The sequence below is a fragment of the Convolutriloba macropyga genome, chromosome 8 (genome assembly GCF_964194025.1).
Source record: "Convolutriloba macropyga chromosome 8, txConMacr16.3, whole genome shotgun sequence".
Lineage (NCBI taxonomy): Eukaryota > Metazoa > Xenacoelomorpha > Acoela > Convolutidae > Convolutriloba > Convolutriloba macropyga.
Window position 1 is genome coordinate 55,982,384 of NC_134475.1, and position 26,685 is coordinate 56,009,068.

General features: G+C 34.4%; 1 protein-coding gene across 3 annotated transcripts in view; it reads left to right on the forward strand.

Annotated features, from left to right (window-relative positions):
- The first annotated feature begins 522 nt into the window (after positions 1–522).
- LOC142344844 (extracellular serine/threonine protein kinase four-jointed-like) overlaps positions 523–26,685 on the forward strand; it is a 61,245-nt gene continuing 35,082 nt past the window's right edge. The window contains exon 1 of one of the 3 annotated variants that reach the window (XM_075396849.1): positions 523–839. The gene's annotated coding sequence lies outside the window, so the exon portion shown is untranslated. Of the gene's footprint in view, positions 840–893; positions 915–24,979; positions 25,747–26,685 lie in introns of those variants that run through there. The other 2 variants (XM_075396859.1, XM_075396846.1) reach the window with 2 other exon arrangements.

A 26,685-nucleotide genomic window follows, 5' to 3' on the forward strand; every position in this document is an offset into this window, starting at 1 on the left:
TACTCACAATCTCGAAATTGATTAGAGACAATAAAATAAACGTTAATTCAATTACTCCAGTTTAATCTATTGCCATGAAATGGTCATTTTGATACTGTTTGGGTCTGTTTAGAGAGTTCGTGTAAGTGATAAGTGTTCCTTTGATCTCAAATGTCAAGAGTTTATAACTTTTATAACAGAGTAATAAAGCATTAAATATTTTTATTATGTCATTAGTAAAGTAGTAAATAAAGGAGGGTCACTAATCAAAGACAGGTAAACCATGCATACGAAAAACACATCGGATCGTAAAACTTTTACATTACTCGTTTTTTGCGCGTATGAGTATTAGATTTTGTTAATTGTTATAATCTAACCAGGTATGATTTGTAATTTAATGCAGTTTTTGATTGATATCTGTTGTTATTAAGATGTATATGCCAAATTGTATTGAGTTCAAAACCTCTCTCAGCAAAGACTAAGAGTGTATCTTCAGTCGTTCTTTCTGCTCAATAAGTCGTAAACTTTCAACGACTTATTAACCCCCGGCTATAGTCTGCTCTCGTCCATATGAACAATTACACAGCTGTTCAAATGACCAACCACTGCAAGTTTTTAACTAGTGACCCCACGTTGTGTTTGTGCAAAAGTTATCAACTACAATTTGCTCATAATTTCTTCAGAACTCGCTTCAGGCTTGTTAAAAGCCCTCAAAGTGCGTTTTTTGCGGCGTGACAGGTATCTTGACTTCTATGATTTATTGACACGTTTCAGAAGTTATATAACTTGATAACTTATGTTGGTAATTGCACCCATCTTGTTTGGTTATGGAATACAAACGTGCAATTGTCAAATCTCAGGTGAGTTGTCTGTGGTTTACATTATTTATTTGACGTAGGAAACCTGGTCGACATAAATAGTTGTACCTCTGAAAGGTTAGCTCATAGCTTATATATTTGTTGCTTATAAATTTCTTTTACTTTTTGGATAAACACGAGGCCCAAAAAATGGTTTAAACTTAATCAACTGGATTATCAGTTTCAAATTTTGGTAAGTCACTGATTTTCGTTTCAAATTTTGTGCATCAGTCTTCATATTTTTTTAAGAACTGTCAAATTATGACAACTCAGAACTGATACATATTGTATATGTCATAGCATTCACAACGATTTTTTTTTCTACAGATGTTGCAACGATGGTGCCTTTTTTTCAGAGGAGTGGGTTTAAGTTTTTCAGAGCAGTGGGTTTAAGTACGATCAAAGCTTTTTGGAGCAGTTGGAATTTTGTATGATCTTTGCCAAAAAATTCAAACGAATCATATATGACCTAGCATGATTACTTAGAATCCTTTATGACCTAGAATTACTTCTAAAAACTTTGATGTGATGTATGAACAGGGATTGTACTGAAAACTAACTTGTTTCTATTTAAGTTGTTTCTATTATCTATATTGGGTAAAGAAGTTATTTTAACTAGCAGGGTTTTAGTTCCTTCCCTATCAATATCGAAATGTGAACTGAGTGATATCTGTCAATCAACCAGTTACAGACGGGTACTGTCCTGATAAAGGCAACATTGACCGCTGTGTCTTAAGAGTTAGTTTGACCTCTATCAATTCAAGTCAAACAGCTTTCAGTTATTCAGATTTCACTTGCAGAGTTACCTTTCAGGACAAACTTGCTTTGGTCTCGCCTTAGTTTTCTATTTAACAAACGATATGACTTTGTTACGCGATGGGTGCTTTTTCTTTGCTTTCTAAAGAGTTCTTGGAAAAAATGCAAATTTAAATCTCCCTCTCTAAGTATTATCTTAGATATATATAAACTTTCAATGAATTATTTATGTACATAAAGTGATCATCATTACAGGCTTCCATCGTCATTACAGGGAGTAATTTCCCTCAGCTTTTTGACCAGTTTTATTAACTCATACTTAATACTTTTAATTGATCTGTGAGTTGAAGCAACTGCCCTTGAAAGTACGTTTATTTCGACAACGGTACACACATATAATGTTAAAGTTTTTTTCTGATCAAGCAATATTCAAATGATCAAGATTCTGTTCCGTCAGATAGATCTATGTTCTGTTAATAGATAATAATTCATCTCAAAACATTGATAGATTTTTAGATAGATTGATAGATTTTTAGACACGACAAATTGTTATCTGCCAGTATTTTGTAGGGAAATCTTTACAAACAATGCTTCAAATTGAAAACTTTTTTCACAATATGTTGCGACTTAACAATTCACTCCACAATGGGGCTAGCTTGACTTGAAGAATGTCATGTGCGCACAAAGCAACTATATGATCATTTGTTTTTCTTTGTTTAGTCAATTTTGGCCGATATTTTGATTGTAGAAATTAAAAAGCACGTCAGGTGTGGAAAATTTAAATCGAGGGTCTTTAAATTTCGTATATTCCGTGGAGTTATTGAGGTTTGCGAATCTCCCTTTCACGTTTGAAACTAATGTCCAATTTTTAGTGGAGTTTCTGGTACAGACCTTTTTATGCATGCAAAAATGTGATCATAAATACATAGATTTAACAAATATAATCTTAGCGTATAATCATTGTTACCAAACAGCTTTTATACGATCCAATTTTTATCGTTTTTAACATTATTGCTTTATTTTAACTAAAATTAGATAATTTGACAGTAAAACTGGTAAAAATGGCTGCTTGTTATTTAAATGAAGTTTTATTGTGCAATTCACTTATTTGCAGTTTGAAGTCAATGTTTGCAGGTTATTAGTTTGAGTTAATTATTTTTAAATGGTCATTTTTGTTTTGTTTAAAGTTTTCGGAGATGCTACTAGCATCATTCCTAATTCGTTGGAAACTGCGTATCAATAACATCAGTTTGTTTTGTTTGAACAGCTTTTGATTTCAGGTCTGTCATAAAAAATTAACAAAGTTCAAAACAAGTAACGAAATTCTTTTCACAACCTCATAATTTTCATCAACATTACAGGGTTCTCTTTGAGCAACTTAGTTATCCATCAAAACAATCATTCAAACAAACAACTCTTGAAGTTAAATCTGTCATATTTTTGATTTTTGGAGTTTCCTTCGAATAAAAAAAATGATTGACTAATGTCGGGTGGTTTACTCTCAGACGAACAGCTAGTGGTTGGATTCGATAGTAGCCAGTTGAGGATGAAGGATGCCTATGTTGTATCGCATACTTAGAAACAAGAAAAACTCAAGGCTATAATGGAGTTTCTGAACCAATTAATGTCCTTTGAACGTTACCTGTAAACCCCTATTTTGAGGACAAAAACTCAAATGAGTCTGACGAAAAATTGGTAAACAAAGAATCGCAAAAAAGAGCACAAGATAAATATCACTGGTACAAATTTTGTTGGAGAGCAATTATTCAAGTTTCATGCCAACTTTTCTAGGAAGATTTCCTATTTCATATATGATGAGATATTTGATTTTAACTACCATTTCATCTTTTGTTTTTTCTTTTTTTCTGTCTTGTGCCTGCTATAAAGAAAACAATTCTCCACCAAATACTAGACTTGCACATTGAAACCTGTCCTACTCATATTGACAGATTTATTAAAAATTAAACCCAATTTTGAAAGCAATAGGATCAAAATGAAAAATAATTTGCTTAACGACTCAAACTATTCGTTAATTTTGAAAATAGTTGCTGAGAAAAATTAAGTGCCCGTTCTCTATGGAGACAGTTGCAAAGTTTCAAGAAAATTACCATGATCGGCAAAATAAACCTTGTTGTTGTTTGAAAAAAATAAACTCGAAGCAAAACTCATTAATCATCAACCTAAAGAACTTTTTAGTTCCCGTATGCTCCCAGAGAAAGACAACTGGACCTATATTTATGGATTTATGTAATAGGACAACAGACATGACAAAAATTACAAGCAGACCTCAAAAAATCAAAATTAAAAAAAAATCGAGTTCTTGTATTGAAAATTTCAAGCATTGAACTGAAAAAATGCAATAAGTGTTTTTTAAAGTCACATTAGTACTGACGCACGAACTGTTAAAAACAAACAACGCACAAAAAATTGAGAAATACTGGCAAAACTGAGAAATCCTACTATATTATATAAAAACACACAGTGATACCCTTACGAAACTCGTTGCTGTTATTGGCGGAACAAATTGTTGCAATTGTGCACCGTAGGAACATTTTATCATTTTTATAGTATCCTTTACGTAATGTGAAAAACAGCAAAAACAGATGCTAAAATTTCCCAGAAAATTTTTATTACCACCTAAATTCTCACTCCACTATAGCAGCAACTTGAAAAAAAACTTCACATTTTTAATGGATATTATTTTTGTTGCCTTCACTACTCCCGTGACGTTTCATTGATATCACAGAATAGAAAAACTCCAAACAGGATATAAGAAATGGCCCTCCACTGCAATCCATATCCTTTGCTTTGTTTAAAAACCACGACGAGACCAATAATAGCCTAGCTATCGCTCCCTAGCTAATTATAATAATATATAAAAAAATTCTTTTACTTTTCAGCAGCTAATTAATTTGCAATTTGTAAAATGATTGTGTTTTTGCTTCGAGAAGTCATCGTCGGCTTGCTTCACAAAATGTGATAAGATGCGGTCAGAACAATGACCTCACGCCCATTACCCAACCTCCATGTTCAGATTTTCTCTTTAAATAAGCTATTTTCTGGAATTACCGCCATCAAACTACATCAATTGATTCCTGCAAATAAAGCATTTTATATGAAAAATCTCGAAAAACAGGCAGCTTACCATGTAAAAATGCTATATTAACTTTTTTGCCATCAAGTGTAATTGATTGAAATTGAAAGCAGGTGCTTAGACTGTTTATAAAAAAAGACTTCATCTTGGTTCACTTTCTAGATAATCATTGCACATGTGAACAAAGGATATCAAATAATTTGTTCAAATTAAGCGTTTCACTTCACTTCAAACGGTTTGAACAATATACTATAAAATTAATGGCGATTGAATGGGCGATTAAATTGCATAAATTCACTCCAAAATCTACTGAACAGTTAAAACAAAGTTTTCTCAACTTAGCACCAAAAGCTGAGAAAAAGGGTGTGAAAAATTTTATTGCAACTTCAAGTCTTATGAAGATTACTTTCATCACGTTTTATATACGATTGCGATGAATTTCAGGCGTGTGTAGATTTTTTAGTGCAAAAAAGTAATCACAACAACCTTTGTCTTAATAGGCAACAGCGAGAGTCCGAAATTTCGTGAAAATTCAAAACATTTGAAATAATTATAACTATCGAGTCACTCTTTAAATTGAAATCTTCGGTCATTTTGTGACAAGAAAATTGATTGAATAAATAAATTTTGCGTTTAAGAAAAGTTGGACAAGTTTTTTTTCTGCCAAAAAAATACAATTTTTACAAAAAAACTCGGCTTTACTAAATAGAAGACCCATTAAGGATAGAAAATGTCAAATTAGGGTTGTCCGAACAACTGATACGTTTCAAACTTCAAGAATTAAGGTTCTGAATTACTTTTCATTAAAGCCTTTCCGAAAAACTCTTTTTAACTGATTTCACATATGGTAATTTTAGATCTGTTGTCATACTTCCGAAACGTACAACTAGAAGCAACTGAATTAACAATTAAATTTGCTAAACTGTTTTAAATCTGTCAACATAGCCGATCTCTTTCCAACCCGTAAAACACAACTTTGGTGCATCAGTTGTTTTGTTCAAAATCATTGCGGGTTGATAGACAAATTCAATGTAACGGAATTTATAGTGTAGGTAAATTTTACCTGACCAAAAATGTCGATTTTTCTAAAATACTTTGTCGTGGTCGATAACACGGGTCAAAGAATTCAATAAGTTGAATTTTAAATTAAATTTTGAACTGAAAATATACAAAAATTAGCTTGTATTTATAGTGGTTATCTATGCGAAAATATACAGAGAAAATTTAGATTAGCTAAAAATATTTAACATGATTGGCATGTGAATAGATCTTAACTCCGAATCCCGGAGGTGATATTCTATTTTCATCAACATTTCATGAGAATCATATATGGCTTGGGTACAATCGAGTTCATTAGTTGGAGGTCGGTGGATGTTAGAATCAGGTTTCTGTTGGTGGGAGAATTTACTTCTGACATATGATTGATAGATCAATAAGATAATGATAGCGCCAAAGCAAAATTAGAATTGAGTTTAGTTTTGTAGCCATTACTTATCGACACAGCAATAAAGTTCGTCAGGTAAGTTCTTCTTTCGTTCTTTGAAACTTTAATAAAACTTCTAAGTTTCTTGATGTTTCATTGAAACCATCACATCCTCCCTCCTTTTTTAAGCAAGTTTGTGGGTATAGGTTCTCCAAATCTGTCAGGTTGTTTTCTGTTCCTGGTTGATGTTCGTGAAGGCTCTGAGGTTTCGGGTTGTTAGTGCTTTGCAGATGATGTGGCTGCAGAAGCTTCATCTTGATGTGAAGGTCCCACATCTGTGTTCTGAGGTTGTAGTTCTGATTGAGATATGGTCTCCTCCACTGCTGGTTCAGTTTTCACATTGTCCTCGTCTAGTCTCGCAATTTGGTTGTCGCTCACTAGAATAGTCCATGCTGAGTTTTCAGGCTGTATGAAAGATGTGTTCAGGCCCTTCCTGATGATGAAGGTAGCAGGAACTGTATTTGTCTTTTCGTTGGCCTTGAATAGAATGGGTTCGCACAAGTCGAAATCTGCTATTGCTGGTAGTCTCACTCTGCGTCCCAACAGGAGTTCAACTGGAGTTTTGCTCCTCGTCTTTGAAGTGTTGCGATGTGTCATCAGTGCCCTTTGCAGGAATGCTCCAAATGACACATTAAGGTTGGGACTCCACGCTTGAAGTGCCCGCTTCACTGTCTGAACTGCTCTTTCAGCTAGTCCATTAGCTCTTGGATGATAGACGGGTGATTCTATTTTCTTAATTCCCAGTGATTCACACCACTGTTTAAGGTCACCACTTACAAATTCAGGACCATTATCAGAAACTAAAGTTTTTGGTATTCCGAATCTTGCAAAGATTTGACTAAGATATATTTTAACTGATTCTGATGTTCTATTTCCCGCGGGGAAGGCTTCTATCCAACCAGAACCCGCGTCAACAATTACTAATATATTGCCTTGGTCCTTAACGTAACCCCAGTTCATGTGGAGCCGTTCCCAAACGTCGGCTTCTGGCCACGTAGAGACTGTTTTTCCCAGGCTAGGCCTGTTCAATTGACAATTCTTACATTTACTAACAAAGTGTTGAACGTCTTGGGTAATGCCAGGCCATCAAGCTATCATTCTGACTGATGCCTCAGTTGCATTTTTTCCGGGATGTGTCTCATGCGATTTTGCCAAAACCAAGTGTCGTAGTTTGGGTGGAATGAAAGGAACAACACCTCTGAAGATGATTCCATTATGTAAAGTAAGTGCATCTTTCTGTTGTTCAAATCCTTTTTCCGCTTCTGAACATTGTTTCCAATTGCCGCTTTTGATTCGTTTCATTATGTCCTGGAAGAGTCTGTTTGTTCCAAGTTCAGTTTTGATTTCTGCTTGGGTCACCAAATCACTCTGAGCGAAGTAGATGTTATTGATTGCGAAGCACACGCGATCGTTGTCGGATTCGTCCTCGTCAAAATCCATTCTGCTCAAAGCATCTGCATGGGGTATCTACTCCCCTGGTGTGTACTTCAACTCATAGTCGAAACCCATTAGAGCTATTGCCCATCTTGTGATTCTCGCTGATGCTGTCTTCGGGATCTCCTCGTCTGGTGCAAAGAGATATTTGAGTGGTTTGTGGTCAGTCTGTAGGGTAAATCGTCTTCCAAGAAGGAATTGCTTCAATCTTGTGACCACAAAGACAATTGCCAGTGCTTCCCGCTCTATGTTCGAGTAGTTTTGCTCCGCTGGAGTCAATTTTCTCGATACATATATGACTGGATGTCCTTCTTGCGAAAGAACCCCGCCAATGGCTTTTTCAGAGGCGTCAGTAGTAACTGTTGCTTCTTTTTGTAGACTATACGGCTGTACTAGTGGGTTAGCAGATAATTCATTTTTTATGTCTTCAAAGGCTTTTTGTTGCATTTTGCCCCATGAGAAATCGCTATTTCTCATGTTAGTTAAGGGTAGCATTTTTGTTGCAAAATCAGGAATCATTCTTCCGTAAAAATTAGCTAGCCCAACAAACGATTCGAGTTGTTTATTGTTAGTTGGTGCTTTTGCATTTTTTATTTTTTCAACATGTTTGGGATCTGGTGCTATTCCCTCCTTTGAAATGGAGTATCCCAAAAAGCTAACGCTATCGACTGGTTTTGAGTTAGATTTTTTCTCATTAATAGTAAAGTATTTCTCACATAGTCGACTTTTTACTGCAAGCATTCTCTTGTCGAAGTTCTCCTTGGTAATTCCATACACCAATATATCTTCTTGAAAGATCACAACACCTTTGATTCCTTTGAGTGTTGATTCTATGCAATTCTGGAAGATTGAAGAAGAGTTTTTCAATCCCTGAGGTAGTCGGCACATCTTGAACAGTCCCTGAGATGTGTTGATTGTGCATATATCTTTTGCTTCTTCGTCAAGTTCAATTTGATAGTAGGCATCTGAGAGGTCAATTTTGCCAAAGTATGAGGCCCCATGTAGGTTATGGAAGATCGTCTCCATATATGGTATTGGGTAGTCCTCATCCATGACCTTTCCATTGATGTGCACTTTCAAGTCCACGCAAAGTCTCAGTTCTCCACTCTTCTTTCTCTGCCACACCACTGGAGATGCATTAGTGACTCCTCCTGGCTGTACCGGTTCAAGGATGCCTTGTCTGACCATTTGTTCCAGCTTCTCTGTGACCTTGTCTTGAAGAGGTAGAGGTATTTTTCTGGCTTTGCAGAACATTGGCTGTGTTCCTGGTATCAACTTCACATGAGCTTTGTAACCCTTCACAGCAGGTAGGTGCTCGGCTGTTATGTTGTTCACTCCGTGCTTGGGTAGAAGGTCTCTACCAAGTAGTCCAAATTCTTTATCAGACTGCACAACTGCAAGTTGTTTTTGAGTGAGCCTGCTTCCGTTCCACTCAACGTCACAAGTAAGTGATCCCAGAAGCGTTAATTGATGACCATCATAAGCTTCAAGATGTCTTATCTTACCATCCAACTGAGGTTTACCAAGCTCAGTCCATATTTTTGATGATATCACTGTGCTATCTGCACCTGTGTCTACCTGCATTTTTACTTTGCAGTTATTTATTGAGATATATTCCCATGTCACAGACATGCTAAAGATTTGTTCTTTAGTATAAAACATTCCCATCTCCGATGCTGGAGATGCTTGCTCTGAAGAAACATTTTCTTCTTCGCAAAAGTTATTCTGTTTATTGTACTTACCTGAATTTGGTTGGGGTTTGCTTCTACACATTTTTGAGAAGTGTCCCACCTTTTCACAGGTGTTGCATTTCTTACTTAGCGCTGGACAAGGTCTACTAGAGTGTGGCTTACCTCCACACCTAGTGCACATGTTGTTGCTTTTATTAGTCGTAATTTTTTTCATTTGGTTTTCGAAAAGTCTTTTTGAAGTTGAACCCAACTTCTTCTTTCACCGTAAAGGGCTTATTACCTGATGAAGAACTTGCAAAAGCCATTGCTTGACTTCTGAACTGTAAGCTCTCGGTCATTTCAGTAACCGACATTGCTGGTTTTGCTTTAATACCGTCTAGTAGTCTAAGTTTTGCTTCAGGGTCCCTCAAACCTGAGATAAACTTTATTTTTACCAACTCCTATTCGGGGTTGGCCGCTGTTTTCAATTTTTCGAAGTCACAATAGCGTGCTTCTTCTCTAAGATGTGCTAGGAAGTCGTCGTCTGACTCCCCTACACCTTGTATAACGGACAGAAATTTAGCCCTTTCTGCCGTTACTACTCTCTCTTTAGGAGAAATATAGTTTTGAATCGCCAATCTGATGTCTTTATACGGAGTGTCTATTAAATTCCTAGGACTCATTAAACTCCTAAGATTAATAATTGCATCTTGCCCGCACATACTAACAAAGAGATTGGTTACCTGTAGGTCCTGTACAGTACCATCGGTGTTGACCTTGTCCTCTTTCTTCTCTGCGCGACATTTCGCCACAAAAGACATAATCCACGCAGTAGCTGATTCTGCATTCTGTAGATCCAAAATTTGTCTGTCTGTAGCTGGTCTGGACACCATTGTCGTGGTCGATAACACGGGTCAAAGAATTCAATAAGTTGAATTTTAAATTAAATTTTGAACTGAAAATATACAAAAATTAGCTTGTATTTATAGTGGTTATCTATGCGAAAATATACAGAGAAAATTTAGATTAGCTAAAAATATTTAACATGATTGGCATGTGAATAGATCTTAACTCCGAATCCCGGAGGTGATATTCTATTTTCATCAACATTTCATGAGAATCATATATGGCTTGGGTACAGTCGAGTTCATTAGTTGGAGGTCGGTGGATGTTAGAATCAGGTTTCTGTTGGTGGGAGAATTTACTTCTGACATATGATTGATAGGTCAATAAGATAATGATAGCGCCAAAACAAAATTAGAATTGAGTTTAGTTTTGTAGCCATTACTTATCGACACAGCAATAAAGTTCGTCAGGTAAGTTCTTCTTTCGTTCTTTGAAACTTTAATAAAACTTCTAAGTTTCTTGATGTTTCATTGAAACCATCACATACTTAAGTTGGTCTGATTGCTTTTGGAACAACTAAAACATCAAAATTAGTGACGTAAATTGCTAACGGTCAGTATAATTGCCCATTACAGCTGCTCTGTAAAAGCTAAATTAGCTATTCTTGATACTTTAAAAACATTAATGAATATGCCAGTTGAATTTTTCTAGCAGATGACAAATTAGATGGAGTGCACGAGGATGACGAGCATAGATTTGTTCTATTTCGTCACCTAATGCTGCTTGACTACCCGGATCTGAGTGTCATAATAATTCAGTACTGAATCATGAAAATTTCATTATGATTTTTTCCATGACCAGTTCTGATCAGGGCACTTATTAGGCATTTCATGATAAAATTCAGAGTACAATTCTGAAATTAGCATAAACATAATGAACTTCTATTCTGCATTTACCATGGTCATTATGAATTTTTGTCTATTTTTGAGCTGAACAGAATGAAAAAGATTCCATTAAGCATAATACGCTGTACGCACATGCACCTTTGACATTTTCCCTTGACGCGCACGCTGACTTTAATTCTAAAATTTAGAGGAACTCAAAGTAGTTTGATGGAAGATATAGTGCCAGATTTGGAATGGGAGTGACTATGATTACAGCGCTTATAAATGAAAGGCAAATGTAATTTTTCGAATTTCCCTAGTCTGACTTTAAAAAAGTGCAACTGAAGCAGCCTCATCTAAAGCCTCTGTTCTTATGATTTTCATGTTAATTCGGCCCTCCGAAACTCAGGTTGCTGACAGTACCAGAGTAGTCATTAATGTTTGTTATTTTTCTAACGTCATCACTTCTAGCATAAAATATACAGAAACGAAAACGTTTTGGGCTATTTTTATATTTTTCTGCAACACCAAGCTTTCTTGTCTGAACAAATTGAGATTCTTTGAAGTGTTTTTAGATACAAGTCGACTGTGAACTCTGCAAACTGGTGCTTGGTGAGAAGCCGCTTTATAATATTCAGCAGAACCGCTCGGGACGAACTTAAAAAGGGCTCCTAATAATGTGGTTTTTGGCTTCTGTTATTAAGTGCTCGAATCTTATTACCTTTGCTAGCGCTTGTTTAGACTTTTGCAATAAAATTTTTAGCACTCAATAAGAGTTCTTATGAATTTTAGATTGATCAAGAACTTGTGTAATTTACAGCGCTAGTGTAATTTGAAAACTACTAAATTCCTGGAAATCTCGCCATTTCCTTAATGACAATCATCAAAACTTATTTTTCTGGCTACAACCATGTGCTTCATCTTGGACACGCAACTTTTCATTTTGTTGCTTAGTTTCTAGTGAAAAATTGTTTTGTCGAAAACTCTAACTGAAATTGAGTTCTTTAGTGCTTTCCAGTTTCATCTTTAAAGGCATTACTGACCTTTTTAGCATGTTCCTCGATTTAGCCTCATATCAAAGACCGCAGAATCTCCGTGCTCTGCTTTATCGAACCTATTAGATATCAACTTCTGCTGTTGTTTTTAAATTTTACCACTTTTTTCAGGTGCAGGTAGAAACCGTTTATTGATAAGAAACTTCATCTTCCAGTTATCAATTCAACTGGACTTCAACACTGAGGTTGACAAATTCAACCAGTTTAATTTGACGAGCTCAGTTTTTAACTCTTTTTCTAGTGGGTTGCTCTTTTACTAGTTTTTGCTATAGTATTGTGCAAGGGTTTAGCACGCCGACACAGCCTTATATTTTCGAATACTCTTCTTTCTAGTTTTCGAACCAATTTTGGGAACAAGGAAACAAGTATTTTTATTGATATTGAAAAACAACGTGTTCAATGTTTAGCACAAAAAATAAAAAATGAGCCAAATCGATGAAAATTTTCCGCGCTCCAAAAACAAAGTTAAAACGACATTGAAACCAAAAATGGTGATATCACATTTTTCCCAAAATTAAACGAGAAATCTATACGGCGGATTTTTCTTACAAAATCTATACGGCGGAGAGATTACGTTTGTATTACAAGCTTAATCTGGTGTACGTTTTTTAGACTGGTTACTTACTGCATTCAAATTTTCGGTAGATTTAAGCAAGTGAAACCTAAAAAGAGCTTGCATCTGGTTTTTGTTCTGCTTAGTTTTTGCAAAAGTTTTACAGAAAAAATACGCGTTAATTTTGATCAAATTTTAAACAAATATGTTGTTCTTTCATGAAAAGTTTCCAAACATTTGGGTTGCCGAATAAGTCTTTCAAATAATCAAAAGCATAGAATGAAACATCATTTGTTGAACACAGAACCATATGAAAAATTACATAAAAATGGATGCTCGATCAAACGAATTTTTCCAGTTAATTATTTTTTTAATAGCCGCACAGCGATCACTGGGGCTATTTTTGTCCTTATTTTTGGTTTTTACAATTCAACGAATTTGAATTGTATTGGGGCGCTGTCTTTTTTTTTAAGATTTGTTCACACATTTTCATGATTTTTGAAGTCAAATTGGAGTAGTGATTTTGGTCACGCCGAAACAGGAAATGCAGCGAAAAAGCGAATGGATTTGTGGCGTGAAATTTTTTCGCTCTAATTTTAAAGTTGAGTGAGAAAACGGTGCTTGAACAAAAATTCGGTTTCTCGGTAGTGGTTTTTTGTTCACATGCGGCAATTCCACTCTCATTTTTACTATTTTTTCGATTTTTTGGATCAGAAATTTTTTCTAAATGGTCTTCCCAATCCATTCACAGCTCATTATAGGCCTAGTTTTTTGTTTGAATTGAATTTTCATTTCTCGCTAGTGGTTTTTTGATCACATGCGGCATTTTGACATTGATTTTCAGTTTTTTTTTCTTAGTTTTTGATCTGATTTTTTTTAAATGGTTGTCTCAATTCACTCATAGTCCATTCTTGTTCTAGTTTTTCCGTTTAGTCAATGAAAATTCTTTGGATTGTACGTCAGGACTTGTCCTGCTATGTTTTTTTATTTCGTCATCGGGATTATCGTTACGACCATATGACGTTGCAGTCACTTCAAATCTGCTTTTTGTTCATTTGTTCATGCAATTTTAACTGAATTACGTGTGTGACGTCAATTTTCACTCTTATTACCGCGAGTTTTCTGTTCATTCCCGTGATTATTTTTTTGGTCAGGCGTGACTTACCCCGCTTTCAAAATTGACTTCTTGACTCTGAAACTGACTTTTTTTTTCTTTAATTGAGAAAGATAAGGTCAATTGAGTGCGTATAACTCTAATTGAAGTCTATTTGAGAGCAGCTCGTACATAGAAGCAGCAATAACTTAATCAGATTCTTAATCAAAATTTAACACCTCATCAATTAATAAAGGATATTTCTTTTCGGTCTGTTTCTTTTACTATCTTTTTGAGAATGCAGATCTAAGAAGCTATTGCAGATTCTTTTCTGGCAATCTGCTGGCTATGAGCGTCATTTTCCCGTACCCTAGTGTCGTAGTAAACAACTACTGATTCATGATATTCCAATAATAACAGTCTATATTAGCACTGTTGCATATTATTTTAAGAGTCTTGACTTCTCAGAATAAGCTCAGTAAGCATTTTTTTAAAGAATTCAGCCTCGACAAGCGGTTTTTTGATTTTTTTTCTCTGCTCTTACAAAAATAATAATAAATTTTGAAAATTTTTATAACAATTTTGAACTTTCGAGCAATGCACAAGAGGGCATGATGGGCCATTTTGGAGGCAATGACAGCTATAGTTCATGTCAAACTCAAAACACTGCAGATACTGCAACTGTAAATCATTTTTATGCATAATAGTTAATATAATCATTCATAATTAAGGGTTGGCACAAAAGGTTGTGTTCTTTTGCGTTCAAGCAAGCAAACAGAAAAGGCCACTTCAGGAATTTTTCAGAGATGAGTTTATGTTTCGTATTCCGTATACTTTTAAACCTAGTAGCTTCACAAAGACCTGTCGAAAACAAAGTTAATTTTATAAGATGTAAGCTTCTTTCACGATTCTCAAAAGCCGTTGTTAAATCTTAAAAAAATCGTACTTGATTCAAATATGATCAAAATTGAAAAGGTAGTTGATCTAAAGAGAACACTATCAATGGCATCATTAGATTTGTAGTTGGCCCTAAGAAATGCTTCCAATCAGGCTAAGAAAGTTTTTTGTTACCAGCGGACAGAAATCTTTTTAAAGTGCTCGTGAATGAATTATAGTTGTTCACGCGGACTCCCACGATTAAGCACCACTTGCTCACAGTCAATTTAACCCCGATGATTGTTTGACTATCTAATATGACCAAATGTGATTAATTAAACTCGAAAGTATTAAAATTGTTAAATGGGCCGAAAAAATTAATTAAAACAGAGGTAGACACTTAGCTGATAATTCTGAGTAACTCTTATTACAAACCGTCTATTCATCAAAAGCTTAATAGCCATTAGTTGATTATCATATCGCTTCTTCTCAATAGCCATTAAGGCGAAGATTAAACGCCGGCATATGTTATAAAAATTAGTCAAAACTTTACGTTAAGTACCAAAGACTCGCTTTATTCATTTAACGTTCCATTAAGTCGCTCCAATCAAAAAAAGTATTAAAATTTATTGCCATTGCCTTGATTGATCTGAATCAATAAAATTTATTGAAAACAATCTGTAGCGATGTACAAAAATTCACACTTCGCTTAGTTCGAGTGAAAGTTTAATAGAAGAACTTGAAAAATTTTCTTCCGAATCATTTCGTGCTGATTATACTTGGCGGGTAAGTTTGCTTCACTTTTTATTATGTTTTTATTCGCCAGCCAGCAAGAAATTGCAAGAAAGTATGCGCTCAAAAGTTTTATAATGTGGCTAGAGGCAATGAGTGGAATAAAGAAGAATGAAGAAATAGCAAAAATAGGCGACCATTTTTTTGAAGACCTCTTCCATATATAACAAACGTTAAATAACATGAGCTCTATTTTCAGAGCACCGTTAACAAAAGGGTTCAAATCAATTGCTGTCCGATCTCGATTCCAGAGGAGTTTTTTTCGTCATCTAAATTCACAATCTCTTAACACTTCTTTGATATCCCAAGAACTTTAGTTGAAACTAGTACCCAGTTTGAGGTTCCAGGCAAACAGTAGGCCAGACCGTCCTAGACAGAACATGTTTTTCTCCAGACCGTCCCAGACCAAATGTAGATATCTTAGAGCACTGATTGTGATATAAAGCCCTAATAATTGGTAAATATAAAATAATGAAATTGGCTGATGACGATATTGTTTGAAAGGGATACCAATGATCCAAACGAAAACCTTAGTTTTTGCTACAATTTCAGCAACGTTTAGATAGTTTTTGCAGTAAAACCATCGAAAACAGGGCAAAATGCCAATACAGTATTTTCTCTGTTCCACGCGATTTGCAAATTTTGATCTCTGAAGTGCATTTAGGCAAATTTTGAAATGAATTTAGGTTTTCTAGGTAGAAAACTTTCACCGGGTGAGCACTCTTATAAGATTGTTGAATCATTAATAAGTTGAACAGTTTTTGCCATTTTTATTTCAATGCACTGAATTTTCGTGCGCTCGAGGGTCACTGTGTTCACAATTTTGTGCGTTCACAGTTGCTTATGTCCAGATTTTCATGCGCTCAAATTTGCATTCAACACTTTTGTGCGTTCAATCGTGTTTTCCAGATAGCGTAATTTTGAACGATTGACTACCTTTGTAACGTTAGGTTTTGATAACTTTTTGCTATAATTAGGATAAACTTGTCAACATTAGTCTCAATGAGTTTACATACAAAGAACAAACAAAATCGGCAAACAGCATTGCTTGTACCAAGTTTTTTTGCTCAATTTTCAGCCAAAATTTTGAATATTCAAAATTTTTTTTAAAAAAATGGCATCAATTATGCCTACTTGGCCCATTTTGTCCAAGTTGACTGGTAGTTCGGACCTAAAAATTACCGACACAAACTTTGTTTACTTAGCTACGGGCTAATTGAGCCTATGGATCCTAGAAAAGTTTTCTGGAAAAAATTGACTTTTGAGTTTATTTATATAGATAATTAGAAATAATTCATATTTTATTTTTGAAATATTAAGATTTTCGTTCACCAAAAAAACTGTTACACAATATATTAGAACAATTGCGGTTTTTAACAGTCATTCAGTGATAGCAATGCCAGTTTTTGTCTCATCGTTGATTTTTGCATTGAAAAGGGTTGATTGTGATTTTATTTTGGGTCTGTGTTTTATAAAATCTTTTTGCAAGGTTCCGTTCCCAAATACAGACAACTCTATTATCGGTTAATGGTTCAATTATTAAGAGTTTCAATAGAAGTTCAAATAAGGTTGAAGTGATAAATTCTGTTTTTTAGTAAAGCTGACGGTTTTTACTGATTGTTTTTTGGCTTCAACAACGTTTGCGGAAAATTGTTTTTGAAACTTCGATCTGCCTGTAATTGTTACAATTTTTTTAGTCTCACTGATGACATGTCCAATTATTTACTTACGAAGCATCAAATTATTCTATTTACCATCTCTTAATTGATTTATTGCGGTTGTTATAGATTTTAGCAAATAATAGAAATGAATTTATGGTAGTTTTTCTGTTTCGCAAGATCATTCTGAGAATTATTAGTGAAAATTGAACATAGCAAGTTGATGATAAATGGCTTGTCTTTTTTCATCCCCGCAGTTTTTCGTATCGCAATTATATTCATAAATCCAAAAATTTGGCTAAAATTTTTTGGTTTCAAGCTTTTTAAACAGCTATATCAAAGTAGAAGGAATGATTTTCAAATTTTTAGAGAAGAAAAAAGGTAAAAAGGTACTATTGAGCTTGAGTTCTGTGCCTATTTTAAATTTTCCATTGCTGTCATAACGTTTTGGCGTTGTATACAAAACCTTTTTAATGGCCGAGTCAGAAATAAATAAAAATTTGATTAATTGGCAAATCAAGTTTACGAGAAAACATAATTTAAGTAGCAAAACCACCCCGATCTTACCTTAGCGATAATTTTCTTTTTCATTTTTTAGTTTCCCTCCGATTTATTGGGTGCTACCCTTTTTTCATTTTGCACTAACGTAAGTTTGTAAGTTTTTTGAAATAAAAGTAAAAGTAATACCTAAGAGCTTCTATTGTAATACCTACGATGTATCTCATTATTATTTGTTGAGCCAAAAAGTCATAGAAGACCCTAAAGGTTTCGATCAATAAGGTAGTATATGTTTCAGTATATGTAGCTATTCAGCTGTTTACAGCACTGCAAATAAATGTTATCGCTACCATCTTGCATTAAATCTTAACAAATTACAAGCCAATGTTACTTTCTAATTTTTGAATTATAGAGAATGTGCAAGGTGTTCATTTGCTATTTTTCTTAAGTTTTTATCCCAGTAATGAGGGGAAAAACAGGGAGCCCAAAAATTGCTCTTTTAATCAAATGTACTGATTGAAAAACTAACACAACAGATAATTGTTTTGATTAAAGTTGCAGAAACCAAAATTGCTTTTCGCTTGTTTATTTACAATTCCCGGATGACGCGATCAAACACGCATAGTAATTAATTCAAAAGTATATCTCGATATAAAAACTTGGTTAACAAAGAAAGCGATTTCCAGTAACATATTGGTTTAAAAAATTAATCGTTCATATCAATTCATTTTCAATTTTTTTTCACCCTTTGAGATTATAAATAGCCATATCAACGTTAAAATTACCTCTACTTTTACTCAACTGTTTTGCTGAATTATTTTCTCCTCTGATATTGTTTGAGAAAAAGTTGATAAACACAATCAGCATTTAGAAATCCTTTCACACCTTTTGAAAGGGAAATAATACAAAGACAACACGCGCAATTGGCTCGTTTACAATTTCAAACAAAAGAATTCCTTTGGGCAAGTTTCATTTCGCTGTTAGTTTTATTTCACGAGGTGTGAAAACGCAAAAAAAAAACAGTCTGATCACATCCTAATTTTGCTGTTGCCCCAGTTTCTGTTATTTGCAGCCACTTTTCAGACAACTGATTGTCCGGTAGTTTGAAGGTGAGTTCTTCTTCAAATAATTTCAGGCGAGTCTTTCAAATAATTCAAATAAAAAATAAAAACAAGAATTTTAAGCGGAATATTATTTGGATTATCTACCTAACAGAAACCTCCCCGAAAAATGAAACCATCTCTAGAATTAATTTCGATTTTTCTAGCTCGGCCAAAGAGGAACAGCTAATAGATTTGTCAATTCGATAATTCTGCACCTTTCTCTATTCAAAAACCTACGCTTAAAAGATTCTCTCGAGACCATTGCAAGCTCATTCATAAAATTGAGAATTCTTGAAAAGTCTATCCTTGTAACTGTATCAAAGCACAATCAAAAAGTAATGGTTTGAATAATTAGGTTTCTTTGCTTAATAAATTGTTTTTTTTTTGATAATTTACCATAACTTGTCGAGGTTGGATATAATTTTGGGGTTAACAGAAAGGAAGCTTAATTCCATTTCTTCATATTTATTGTTCCGACTCCTCTTGAGGGGGGAGGAACTATAAACTCAAATGGGTTTTTTTTGCTCAGACAATTTTGACCGATCGATATATTCATCGTAGAGAGTTGTGAGTGATATCACTAGAAAGCTCGTCCAAAAATATGAAATTGAAAAAAAATGATTTTGTTTTTTGCAGGGAGTTATCGAGGTTTAAACTTTTGAGAAAATATAGTGAATTCTGTTTATTTTATTCACATTTGCCGGAATTTTTTACTACAATTTCGTCAATTTTGCTAAACTTTGTTAAATTTCTTTCAAAAAAGTGCGCTTGATTATATTTATAAAGACAAAAAAATCGTCAAATATTATTTTTTATTTTCATTTAATTTTTTGTCAAAAATTCTGGCTGAGTATTTCAAAAATCAGACTTTTTCTTCGAAAACAGCAAGAAATAAGCTTCTTCAGTCCACTTTCATTAAATTTGCCCAAACACCACCTTGTAGATTCAATAGGGGGTTATTTCCACTTACACTGCAGCTGAAAGTGCTCTGTACTTAAAACTTTAAAACTTTAAAGTGCTGTGTGCTCTTACTTAAAACGCAGCATTTTTTAAATTTATTAGCTAACAACATATCTATATCTAAAAAAATATGAAAAAATGACTGTTCCTAATGGACTAACGACGTTAGCATGTCTTTTTTGCATTTTGGACCAATCTTGGACTGTTACAATACAAAAACAATTGGGATTGTAATCAGTCGGTCTTTTTTTAAATTAAATTAGTCGATCTTTCTTATGTTATTTAAAGATCAGAACATTTCGAATCAAAGCTCAGAAATGATAAACCCCAGTGTCTTCCTTTGCAGCTCTTAAATAAGGAATCTAGTTTTTTATATGAAAGCTTATTGTCGTTTTGACTTTTCGAACTGTTTGTTTTTTAAATAAAAATGGGTTTATTGAACTTTGCCTCTTTTTTTATTTTGGTCCACTTGTAGCTTAGTGCCAGCTAAGAAAGAAAGCTTCTTTTTTTCTACCGATTTTAATTTACATCTTTATTGCGGTTTAATGCCTTAACTTATGGTTTTCTGTCTTTGATACTACTAGATTTCACATTTTTTTAATTTTTAACTTTTGCCCAATTTTCATGTTTTCTAATTTTGTCACATTATGACTTTATTGACAGTTCTCAAATCAGAATATTTGCGTCCAAATAAGAGAGAAAAGATAATATTTAAGTCCTTAAAGACAGAGACTATGGCATTAACGGCTTTGACACTACTTTCTCGGAAAACTTATTTGATTTTTTTAAATTTTGTGTTTAACTGTCGCTTTTACTTTGTCTTTTCAGTCGTATGAAATTTCTTGTATATTGACAGTTTTCACTGTATTTTCAGAGAACGAACCATAGATGAGCCATTTTTCTGATAATTGTAGATAGTTGATGGCGTTCATGACTTTGAAAACAATTAGTTTAAAAAATAAAAATAAACACACTTTAACTTCGCAATATTGTTCCTTTTTTGTCAATTTGTTACCTAATCTTGATAATTGTTCAAATATGAGACTATTGGTGTCATAGAAAGGCTCTAAATGGGACCGTTCTTGCAAAATCTAATGTTTTTTCAGCACATTAATGACTTTACTGGCTTCGACACGGGTTTTTCACAAGAATTAGTAAACAAATTTTTGAGTTTTGTCATAATTGACGTTCTTATTGCAGCCGTCAGACATATTCTTTCTATTTGCAGGTCTCAAGGGCTTCCTTTGGAGGAATAAAGGAATCTTTTTAATTTTTTTCACTTTGTAGTTAACGGCTTTCATGAATTTGGAATTTTTTTTTTCGAAAAAATACAATGTATTATTTAATTCTGTCCTTTTTCTCTTGTTTGTCTGTTTGCTACCTCGTCGCATAAAAAAGTTGCATAGTACGTTATTGATGTTCGGAGAAGGTGCAATCAAACAAATTTTGATGTTCAAAAATTGGCTTTACGGCTTCGAAAGCGCTTTCTGGCAAGGTTTATTTGATTTTTTCTTTTTTGTATATTTGTTGTTCTTCTTTAACCACATAAAAAATGGAATACCGACAGGTCATAATGCCTTTCTATAGAAGCACTGGCAATAGTAAACCTATGGGATTTTTTAGTTGATTTCTATTCGTTTTCCTTACTTTGAAGTTAATTGCTTTTTAAAAAATAAGCTTAATTTTACTATTTTTCTTCCCTATTGTCTAACTGTTATAAAAGCGTTATTATGGACAGGTCTATATCTTTTCTAGTGAATTACAAGTTATTTTGTTTAGTTTCAGTTTTATCTGACGCTATTTTGACTTTTTTATTAAGTTTTGTTTTTTAAAACAGTCAAAGTTTTGATGTAACTATTGTTTTTTGTTGTTGTTTGATTTTGCTGTTCGTCTTGACGCTTTATTGATAATACCAAATCTCATCAATCTAATGCCTCATTTTTACTCCACTTTGTTATTTGCTTTGGAGGCTATCTTTTCGTTCAAACACCAATTTTTTTATAAAAAATACTTGAATTTTTGGGTTTTCCTATCTGTTCCTCATTTGGTAGACAATTATGCCAAAATTGTGGATGAACGGGGTCGGAACCTTATGGGCAATTGCACATTACCGAGCCTCCTTGTTTGAACTGCTGTCAAGCGATGTTTGTGGCAATTAGATTACACTGCTGGTTTTCTTGATATTGTGCTTTTTATCTCACTGCCAACTTTTCGTCAGATCGTTTTTTCGTCTGACCATTTGACTTTTTGCCCTCAAAACGATTTAAACAGGTAGAGCCCAGACTTTTCTCACAGCCTTATGCTTTACTAATCTCCGATACTCTTTACAATGAGATTCACCGATACTCTTTAGGAGAAAAAAATTGATGGCATGAAGGTTGCTCTCAAAATTTAATGTCCCCAACCCCCCCCCCCCCCAAGTTAACTCTCCCCCCCCCCATATATACACGTTATAGTGGACACACTTTAGTTGATAAAATACTAGTGGAGTTGCGCAAAAGCAGGCTTAACGAATTAAAAGCATAATTTTAAGTGATCACGCATCTTTTTCTGTCTCATAAAAAAGTATTTAATTTTTTACCCTTGTTTTGTGCAACTGCACAAATAATTTATCAACTAAGAAGTTTCCCTTAATTTAATATTTTGTTGACACAATCATTAGCTTTGCAATATCTCGACAGATCAGTGCTTGCATCTGTTGACTGATTACTGCTCGTAATAACTTCGTGTGACCTATAGAAATAGAATTAGAATGGTTAATCGAAACCAAAGGACGTTTTTTTACGACACCCAAAGTTACGCAATTTTTTCATGCGATGTTAAAAATATACCAAGAACCCGCAAATACAGTCCAGACGCGTATCTCAATATTAAGCAAGCTAAGCACGACTGAGAGAACGTAATGCCACATGTAGAATCCTTTTAAACTACATAATGCAAAAATAAGATTGCAACAATGAGCTGAACTGTTGAAAAAACTGAACTGATTTCAACCTAAAAACCATCTTTTTGTAGTAAGTATTTCATTATTAATGATCATTATCTGTTTCTTTGCAACTTGAACTCCTGAGATTACATTTTACTACGAAAACGATTGCAAGCGAACCCAGCACATAAGGGGAAAATATCCATTTACATGGGTGTACTTCTTGTCCATCATTTTATATTGATTAACTTGACTTTAGCAATCATTAAAGCGAGTAAATTACTCAAATAAATGTACACTAATGCTACTTGTACTATTTTTACTACCACCCGTAATAGAGTACATTTGGCTATATTGACGTTGACTTTGAAAGGATAGTAGGGGTGGGTACAACGGCCGTAATGAACAAAAATCAAACAATTTCCACCCTAAAATTTATGAATGGTTCTTTCCTTCCTCATTTTTATCCATTTGAGTACGTGGGAACGTTTCAAAACTCTTAACAGCAGATTTGGGTGAATTTAATGCAAAGCGGGGATGCAAAGGATTGGTTTGCCCTTATAATTTTTTCCACTACTTAACCCGTACTCCTTTTCCTCCCTTTTCTGGCCCAGTAATACCATAGAATGCTTGTTACGCCTCCTGTTAGTTGTTTTTTTTAATTTATATTCTACTGTTACTACAACTAGCGCATCGTTAGATATTAAAACCTGGCTTTGCTAGTGTCTCCTGTCTTAATTTCTAGACCACCCGCAGAGGCGGGCGCGCGTGAGGTTGCTCCAGTTTTAACCCCGTTCCGTTAACACCCACCATTCAAACAAGCAGGATAGTAGCTCTATTGCAAGCAAAAAATATTGTACGGTAATTAGAGAAAAGCGTTATTTAATTTAACATAAGTCAGCGGTTAATCAGATCTCGCTAAGTTTTGTGCCAATAATGATTTGTTCGGTTATCATAATTCTTATCTGGACCATTACTCCGCTACTAGTACATATTTCAAATAGTAAAATATTTAAAAAACTGCTTCAATTATCCTAAATTTTAATAATTGACGCTCTGTTAGCATGCTCAAATTTGAAGAAATTTTCTGGAGAAAAAATGTGCCTTTAGCGAGGTGAAGAGACTAAGTTTTATATTTTAAAGTTTTAGAGCTTTATTGTTTAAAAAACCTGGTTCAATTACAGTCAATTTAGGTGATCGTCCAATTTTACCTTTTTCGATCAACTGTCCTTTCGATTTACTGCCCCTTCTCGTCTCTGCGCCTAGTGCTAAGAAATGGTTTGTGATTGTAACTGAGTTGGAGCGGTACCTTGGCGTGCGTGGACAAATGCGTGATGATCTGAATGTAGGGATCATTTTTCCCCATTTTGAAACCCGGGCGGGGGGAATATAATTGGGTCAGTTTTCGCTTCAGATTTTAGCTGCTCAAATTAACTTTTCTCTTACACGAGCCTTGCAATTCGCTATCAATTCTAAAACGTTTTTATGCAAATGTGGTTATACACAATTATTTGCAAAATATATTGTGAAAATTTTTTACTCGCTTCACAGGAACGAAAATTGAGAGCTGTACACAATTAGAGAAAAACTTGGAAAAATGGGGCGAGGGTAATGAATTGGCGGAGAAAATTCTTATATTCGGCAGAGAATATATCATGTAATAAATATTTCGATCAATTTAGAACAATTGATTGAACAAAATTAAATAATGTAACTTTAAGTAGAAAACAATGAACAATAAAAATTGATTTACAAGTTGCATCAATTTCGGGAGGGGGAGGTGGTTTTGAGGATTAGGTTTCCATTTTAGGTCGCTCCGATTAATTGATTACTTCAGACCGGCTCTTACTGACGACATTTTTGATAATCTTTGATGGATCTGAAGAGCGTCCTTTGATATGGCGCATTTCTGTCTCCGTCTCCACTAACTTAGTTAGACAACCTGGTTATGAATTACAATTTAGCTCTCCTAACAACTGAAAAAGTGCAAGTTCCGCTCAGATGCGCTTCGTCTAACCCCCCATTCAAACTATAATTACAATTTCCAAAAATAACCAAAACCCATCTACCCTTTAATACATACATATAAAGATACCCCGTCCTGTCTTTACCTTGGAACGTGCTGTTACAGCATGCGAGCGAGCGAATAGCTACAACTAACGCAGTTATAACATAGTTATAACTAACAGGACTAACAAGACTATTCTAAGCTGAGACATTGAATTTTTAATCCAGCGCACACTAAATATAAAAATCAGCAGGGTCGCTTTTTTGGAGGTACCCGTTATAAGAAGTCCACAATGGCTGTAAAATCCACAAATTCACTCTATAGGCTGCCAAATTCAATTCCGTTTCCTTCCCCCACTCACCCCCTCCCCCTCACCCTGTATGTATGCCCTCGTTTGTAACCGCAACCCCCCCCCCCCCCTCACTCATTTGAAATGCTTATATTGAGGAGGTACCTAACTATTGCCTCTTGAATATGTTGGACAGGAACTATTAGACAATAAGGAGCTGTCCAAACCCTTTGTTAAAATGTCTCCGTTCGGGCACGGGCCAATTCTGTCCAATTTAGGGCCCAATTCAAATTGAAATAACCTCATTTGTTAAACATGCTTACATCTCAAATGCCCGGCCTAAGCACGTACATACATACCATAAAAAATCTTTTTTCTTCACTGTTCCGTAAAATTTCTCTGCTGCAGCGTCCAGCTTGTATCCGGAAAAATTTGCATCTCGCCTTGACAAAATTTACCCAAAAATTGCCCATCTATTTATTCAAATTTATGTCAACCCGATGTTCGCCTTTCCCTGCGTTATTTACGCAACTCCAATTTGTTATTTTGCCTTTCCGTCAGGAGATATAGACCAGCGGTTATCCCCTAATTTTACGGTTATCCCGGGTTAAGTCTGTACCAACGTGTGGTATACTTACCGTTAGCCAGATATCGCACAAGTTATAATACATAAACGACCAAGGAAGACCCCAATGTAGCCCACAGTGGTGTAGCCCCTCCTATCACCCTCACGTGAACAAAGTCTGGGCAATAATTTTTGTGCTTTTTATCTGGCTGTCCGTCACATCAATAAATCATATCAATCTGTGCATATAATTGGACATGCTGCGATTCCCTTTTTCTCTCTCTCTTCCTCTTTCAAATTATTTCCCACATCACTCTCTTCGTTTCATTCCACGATGAGCCCATCAATTAGTCCGTATTTATAACAGGTCAGTTTATAACTAGATCAATTTTATGTTTAAATGTCAGGATGCTATTGAATTCGATCTGTAGTATAAATTTAGGGCGTTTTTTTTTTAATTTTCGGCTTTAAAAGCACATATTAAAGGCGATTAGTTTAAGACAACACTTTATCCGATTAGTGTAAATTTAACACATTATTGTAATTTTTACTCATAAAGTTCTTAACAGCACAGGTCTGTATGACAACATTTAACCTCTGTATAACAGTGTGTTTATATAAAATCAATTTTGGTTTTTCGAATTTCAGTTTGACCTCAGTGTTATTGCTATCAACAGCGCCTGTTGATAGCAAATATTTGCTATTTTCGAACAAAAACTTCAAATGCTTTTCTCTTAACTGGCTTCAATAATGAAAACAAAATGGAAAGAGCAACAACAATTTTAGCTCAATGACATTGGAAAAACTTTTTGGAGTCCACACTTGCTTAGACAGTACTTTCAGGGATATGAAATTTTTAATTTGGCTTCCTATTTACTAAATAAGCGCCAAAAATTTGTTATAATTCGATAAAGTTCTCATAAAAAATAGTTGAAGTCAAGCTTCAAATAAAATGATTTCTCAACAAAAGCTCATCTTATATTACGAAAAGATTTTTCAACGCGTTTTCTTATAGTTGCTCTAAATTTGTGTCTTCAATTGTTATAGCGATTATATTTGAATTACAAAATTAAGCAACTTTCACAACGAAAACATATCTCCAGTGCCAACTTTACTTGCCTGATAAAAACCAATTTTGATTTAATGAAAGGATATGGAAATTTTGTAAATAAAAAAAACTACGTTCAGTTTTGTCCAACTTGGAAATGATTTGATAAATTTTCCTATAAGAAGAATTTAAGTAATAAAGAATCTGTTTCCTTGAAACAACCGTTTTTATGTTTGAACCTTAGGAGAAGTGATATAG